Source organism: Sinocyclocheilus rhinocerous, unplaced genomic scaffold (assembly GCF_001515625.1).
Source record: "Sinocyclocheilus rhinocerous isolate Xijiao unplaced genomic scaffold, SAMN03320098_v1.1 scaffold381, whole genome shotgun sequence".
Classification (NCBI taxonomy): Eukaryota; Metazoa; Chordata; class Actinopteri; order Cypriniformes; family Cyprinidae; genus Sinocyclocheilus; species Sinocyclocheilus rhinocerous.
In genome coordinates this window covers 27,589-35,513 of record NW_015640044.1, presented here as the reverse complement: position 1 = coordinate 35,513, position 7,925 = coordinate 27,589, and positions in this window count along the sequence as shown.

Genomic DNA, 7,925 nt, shown 5'->3' with positions numbered 1-7,925 from the left:
AAAGTGTCTGCTAAATGCATTAATTAATTAAAATTAATTATAGAATCCCTAGTCCTAGTTCTTCTTTACCTATTAGGAATGTGCATCCTAAAAATGTCTTGTATCATGTTTGAATTTTGTAGCATTCTTCATAGATTCTGAGACACATTTGCAATCAAGATTCACTTTAGTTTATAATTTATACATCCATGTCAAAGTGCGATATTAGGGATCAGTAATATTAAGCCCCTACAAAATGTCCCTTACAAGTTAATACAACTGTAATTCAATCGTAACATTGAACTTCTCAATCTAAAGTCTCAATATTAATGTTTATTCAGGCTATTAAGCACAACAATTATCAATTTGCATGCATATAATCAAAACATAACACATTTTAGAGCTTATTATAGTTTAAAGTTAATTACACTCAGTATGATAATGAGCAACAATTTACACTCTGTCCATTCAGAAATCCACAGTTAATGGTTTATTTTAGCAGATCATACTTTTCAGTTGTTTTGTGTTCCATGCCATCCAAACTGTGGGGGGAAAAAATGAATTTGAATTAGATTAATTGTCGCAAATTTAAAGACCACCAATTTACCAAAATAATCTAAAATCCAATGTCTAAAATCAGATAAAATCAGACATTAATATGAACCAAACAAGTTTATATTACACTGTAAGAAAAGCAGTGCATCCCAAATGAAAATTCAGTCATCATCTACTCATACTCATTGAGAGATTCTCACCGGAAATAATTTGTAAAGTACCAATAAAAAAACCCCAATGAACATAGTTTTGATGAATCGAGAAAATTTCTTTAGTTCCTAAAAGGGAGAAAAGCATATATATTATCATCATATAAAATGTTTCAATAATTTATAACATACAATAATAACATAGAATATGAAAAATAGATGAATTATCAATTAACAATATTGCAGTCCAATGCTGGCTATTTTGATTACATAAGAATGGCAATATCCACATGTGACAGTAAGACATGACTTGCAAGTTTTTTGTTTTTTTTTGAAGATTATTGGTACTTTTATATCTTTACTGATTGGTTGCTAAAAATGCTTTAGACCTGTGGCTCAGTGGTAGAGCATTGTGTTAGCAGCGTGAAAGGTCGTGGGTTCAACTCCCAGGGAACACGCATACTGGTAAAAAATGTGTAACCTGAATGCACTGTAAGTCGCTTTGGATAAAAGTGTCTGCTAAATGCATTAATTAATTAAAATTAATTATAGAATCCCTAGTTCTTCTTTACCTATTAGGAATGTGCATCCTAAAAATGTCTTGTATCATGTTTGAATTTTGTAGCATTCTTCATAGATTCTGAGACACATTTGCAATCAAGATTCACTTTAGTTTATAATTTATACATCCATGTCAAAGTGCGATATTAGGGATCAGTAATATTAAGCCCCTACAAAATGTCCCTTACAAGTTAATACAACTGTAATTCAATCGTAACATTGAACTTCTCAATCTAAAGTCTCAATATTAATGTTTATTCAGGCTATTAAGCACAACAATTATCAATTTGCATGCATATAATCAAAACATAACACATTTTAGAGCTTATTATAGTTTAAAGTTAATTACACTCAGTATGATAATGAGCAACAATTTACACTCTGTCCATTCAGAAATCCACAGTTAATGGTTTATTTTAGCAGATCATACTTTTCAGTTGTTTTGTGTTCCATGCCATCCAAACTGTGGGGGGAAAAAATGAATTTGAATTAGATTAATTGTCGCAAATTTAAAGACCACCAATTTACCAAAATAATCTAAAATCCAATGTCTAAAATCAGATAAAATCAGACATTAATATGAACCAAACAAGTTTATATTACACTGTAAGAAAAGCAGTGCATCCCAAATGAAAATTCAGTCATCATCTACTCATACTCATTGAGAGATTCTCACCGGAAATAATTTGTAAAGTACCAATAAAAAAACCCCAATGAACATAGTTTTGATGAATCGAGAAAATTTCTTTAGTTCCTAAAAGGGAGAAAAACATATATATTATCATCATATAAAATGTTTCAATAATTTATAACATACAATAATAACATAGAATATGAAAAATAGATGAATTATCAATTAACAATATTGCAGTCCAATGCTGGCTATTTTGATTACATAAGAATGGCAATATCCACATGTGACAGTAAGACATGACTTGCAAGTTTTTTGTTTTTTTTTGAAGATTATTGGTACTTTTATATCTTTACTGATTGGTTGCTAAAAATGCTTTAGAAAAACGTTTAGTGTGTATCTATGTTTAGAGTGCATTTTTAATCAAATAAATAACTAAAATAATTTTTTTTTTAAATGTTTTAAATATAGTTATCATAGCTTGTGTTGTCCCTTATCAGTGCAAGGTCAACCAAAAATAAGGATTTAGATATTGTCTAAAACTTCCAGACTTTTGGAGGGTACTGCACAGTGTATATACATTGTTTAAGCAAGTCTGGACCAAAAAGCATGTTCTCTGAACTCTGTAGTTTAATACAGAGTGACTGTTCCCCACATTTTTCCTACTTTGTATATAGTTCATTATTATTATTAAAGGGAAGGTCTAATGCTTTTTCATGCATTATGACTTACTTACATTGTTATTTACTTACTTACCATTTGAATTAAGTCATGTCCACATAATTACTTTTCACATACATCTCAAATGAATGTAAGATAAACTTAAAGAGGTAAACCTGAGGCTTGAAATGGCAAACAATTTTGGCCAGTGCCTCCTCATTCCTGTTGCATGTCAACAATCCTGCGTCTTCATTGAACAGACAGTCCACTGTGAGTGTATTTCTCCTGTTTATAAATCTGCTGCTGTCTGGTAAAATTTTATCAGGCTCGAATGAGTGATGGAACACCATCAAAATAGCTGGTTTGGAAGCTGTTTCAATTTAAGAACAAAAATGTGTGAATAGTATTTCAACTCATATCAATATCGAAGTAACCTTCTGGTGATTAATCTTGAAGTTACCTGAACATGTATTGAGTTCATTCAAAGCAGCAACAATGTCAGTTCCTGCCCGTGAAACAATGGGGCAGAAAATCAGAATCACATCACAGTCCTCCACCTTGTGCACCTCCGTCGATCCAGGCCTATGCTTTTGGAGATGATCTAAAATCTCCTTCCGCAAAATGTGTGATTTGCCCATCTCAATTATGAAGAAGTATTTTCCTTCAAGATCAAGAACAGAGTGTGTTGTTTTTTTGTTGTGTATTTTTGGAACATGGACTCAAGACAAGGTTATGATATTTGTGAGAAGTAGATAAGACAGAAAAAAATATTTAAGAACCTTAAGATGCAAGTGTAACCATAAGTATCTTATAAAGTCTTGCAATGAAAAATGGAGGATTCAACTCTCCCTCTGCAGGGGAGCACGTTATCGGGAGAGCAGACTTAAAGGGCCAGAACCACTTTTTTTTCCACATACATGTTGCAATTGAATACAAAGACTCAAATAAATGAAAATCAAATGAAAACATTATTTTCACCCAAAAGAAAACACTTCACTTTCTTTTATGAATTTAAAGAAAAAAATTGTAATAAAATGAAATAAATCACTGTTATGTATTGTGTGTTTTGTTTATTAATTAATTTCCAACTCTTTCTGTGTGACTTAATCACCTGTGCTACACAAGTTAAGCCATAAGTATCTTATAAAGTCTTGCAATGAATAATGTTTTCCCCATAATACTTACTTTATCATTTCAATAATCCAAAATTTTACCTTGAGTAATTTCATTTTGTTGGAGTTGTTTCTGGATCATTTTTCGTCTTCTTAAATAAACTGTTTTTCGTACTGGTTACTTGTTGTTTAATCTTGTCCTGAAACAAATTTGAATTCACTCTTGATTATCAGTTGATTAGTTGATTAATGCGACAAATAAGTCAGAACTCAGTGTCACCAGTATTTTGGTCTGCCTCTATCATCAGTGTAACCATGACCATGATTTTAGCTTAGTCATTGAGACAGTTGTCTCGTGCTGCTCTTTACTGCCCCCTGTGTGCGAGACTGAATATAACTGTTTTAAACATCTTTATCACTTTCACTTTCACTCTCTTCATAAAACATTATCAACATCGAACATTATTGGTGTTGATAATGTTGATATATTGTTGAATGTTAACATATTTATTTTATAAAGAAATATTATCAAAATCGCATGTTATCACATATGGCTTTAGTCGTTTAGACTTGTCATTTAAATTATTGAGAGCTGAAAGCTTTGACATCTGTGGTAACACGGTATTTAATCATTAGACCTAGCACTGTTTTAAACTTCTCCAAACACAATGAGAAACGAACAACACACTCTCTCACACACACACACAAATACACGAATATAACACATTAGTCTCTTGGCTGCAGACTGCGCCGGGTCTACATACCGCTCCTGCTGCTTGCTGTGTCTCAGAAAAATAGAATGAAAAAGTCAGAATAAAAGTCCTTTCGCTTTCGGCGTGGCTCTATTTGAAAAGGATAAGATGCAATAAAGATGATATAAAAATAAGTTATACCGCGAAGTTAGTTTTTACATTGATTTCATTTTACATACATTTTCATTTACACACCTCAATAGCACCCTTTTATACGAAGTAGCCTATGAATGTAACAAGTATTTTCCACATCACGTCACAAGTGTGCGTAAAAATAACAGTCTATGCTTTCAAACTAACATGGTAAACACTTCTGGTATTGACCATGCAGGCCTAATTGTTTACTTCCAACAGCTTTTAGTATGAAGTCGCAACAAAGATTACATATCATATTAGTCTGATAAAGAGACGTGTATGTCCTCTGTTGCATTGTGCTGTGCTGAAATGGCATTTTGCTTAAGTATAACACACTTCCATGCAAATTCCTCTTTCCTGTAAACAAAACCTGTAAATTCATGATAAAATCTTGAGTTTATTCATTGGTTTTAAGAAATGCTGAATAAATAGTTCTGTTTCCCTTTTGAGGTCACTGCTATCATGACATTTTCCAGTCAGCAAACAACCATAAGAACTCATACTAAAATACATGTTGACTGGTTGGTTACACCTTAAATAGATTACCATTTTTGATCATCAAAAAATAAGCATAAAAAATATGGTAAATAAATGAAGCCAATATACTTTGTTCTTCTTGCTTTTATTGTCCAGGGTCTAGAACAAGTATACACACACACATGTATAAATATATATTGTACAAATATAATGAATAAATATATATATTGTATATTTATACATGTATATACTACTCTAAAAAAGATGGTTCTTTAAAGGTTCGGTACATGTAATAACAGTTCTATTCAGAACCATATCATCCTGACCCTGATGGCACACGTACATCACGGAGATGTCTATTTGACGTCTGCATTTACATCTGCAAGACATATTTTTTAGAGTGTTTGCTCATCTGCAATACTTCTATAGGATGTTTCCTATCAGATGTCAAATAGACGTTTAGAAGATGTTTATGATTTAGAATGTATAATGTAAAACTGACATCTAAAAGATGTCTATCAGATGTTTGAACACAGCAGATGCTTTCCAGATGAAGCGATCTTTAATAGACATCTTGCAGACGTACGTGTGCTATCTGGGGAAGAACACCTTTATGCTGAAATAGTTCTTTATGTTAGAGTTTAGGGGTCTTTATTCCCGCCTTTTTTATTTTAAACCTGTAGCTGTCAAAGCACCTCATTACTGATTTTCTGGAGCTCATCAATCCAACTACACAGACGATCAACACACTCTCAACATGTAAATGATTTCTTTCTTAAATTTAAAGTCAAATTTAAACTGGTTTCCACACAAACATGTTCTTTTCTCTTTTTAGTTTTTTGGTCACATGTAAGTGTGAGCATCTCTGTTAAGCTGAGGATACTTCTCTCCTCTTCTCCACTTAGTAAGTAAGAAATGACATTGAATTTATAATCCATATTGTTAGATTTTTTTTGTTGTAATTATTACTTGGGTTTGTGCATAAACATACCCAGTCACAAAAACATTAAAGCGTGTTTTGTCTTTATCTTTATCTTTGTCTATGACTTTATATCACCTTTTTCCTTTAAAGATTGTGAATGGCTCACATGCTCTCCATTTTTGCTACTTTTGGCCTTCCGTGAACATAATTGTTTTTACATAAACAAATGGAAGAGGCTCACTGTAACTCTAAACTTAATTGTGTATTTCAGATGCATCACATCCCACAACCTCATCATCTGCAGAGAGAAACTGCTACTCAATCACACCAAAATGATGGACTTAAAGGCATCATAGATGATTGTGGAGATATTTCACTGGAACTTGTCTTCATCACATCTATTTTGTTTTACGTCTTTCTGTATTTATTCCTGTTCAGTGTAAATAGTCATTTATTGATATATTCAGCTAATAACTGTTCTAAAGAGCACTAACATTTTTTCTACAATTTCACATCAATAAAAACTAGAAGTACCTAATTCACACATGTTGTTGTTGTTTTAATGTAAAACCCTAATAGAGGCTACACTCTAAAAAAAGATGGCTGATTTTCTGGAGCTCAGCCATCCAACTACACAGACTGTCAACACACTCTCAACATGCAAATTATTTATTTCTTAAAATGTCTCTTTTTAGTTTAGGAGAACATGTAAGTGTCACCATCTCTGTTCAGGTAAGGAGGTAAGGATAATTCTCTCCTCTTCACCATCACCACTAAGTAAGTAAAATAAAGATATTGAAATTATGGTCCATATTGTTAGATTTTTTTTGTGTGTGTGTGCATAAACATACCCAGTCACAGCTATCCCATGGCTTTACGTTTTCTTTTTAACACTCACATACTACTTTTGGCCTTCATAAACAATTGTTTTTACATGGCAGGAGACACATTGTAACTCTAACCTCAATAGTGCATTTCAGATGCTGTCATATCCGCAACCTCGTCATCTGCAGAGAGAAACTGCCACTCAATCACATCAAAATACACATAATGATGGACTTAAAGGCATCAGATTGTGAAGAGACAATATTTCACTGGAACTTGGACTTCATTATACTATTTTCTTGTTCTGTTTTGTTTTACTTTAAGTATTTATTTATGTTCAATGTCAATTGTCATTAATTCATGTATTCTGCTAATAACTGTTGTTAGAGCACTGTCATTTTTGCTACAATTTCACATGTCATAAAAAAACAAAATAATAGTACCTAATTGAAACTACATGCTGTTGTTGGTGTTTTATTTTTAAAGGTAAACCCTAATAGAGGCTACAAGATATTATAAGACCAGGCAGATAGAGGGATAAAAAACAATATTAATAAACAATATATACAAATAAAATTAATAATACTTTATATATTAATGATATAAATATACTAATATGCTAATTGTAATGAAAATAAACTATCATTAAAAATTTTATTTATAACACCATTAAGGTCCAATATATCATTTTCAAAGCATGGTTCTTTATTGAACCCAGACATATTATTTCTATGTGTAAGATGATGTATAATATTTTCGGTTTTGATTTCTTGGAAATGCTCCGCTGTAATCAACCCAACCTCCAGATCAATACTTTGCATAACAGCCTAGCAGTTGTAAGGTCATGTAAAATCAATACTTTGCATAACTGCCTTGCAGTTGTAAGGTCATGTAAAAATGTAAATATAAAGCAGATGTTATATTATTAACTTCAAAGGTTTATCTACTGAGCTCAGGTGCAACTGTGCAATGTTGTTTCCATGACAACGTCACAATAAGTCCGCCTGTGGCTTTCACACTTCAGGACTTGTTCCAGCGAAAAGGTTTTCACCTAGTTTCATAATAAAATAGTTTCGTTTGAACGACTTTGAGGAATTGCTGTATAAGCTGTTTTAATTCTCTTTAATAGGGAAGTATTGTATTTTGTGGCATGCACGCTTTTATTTG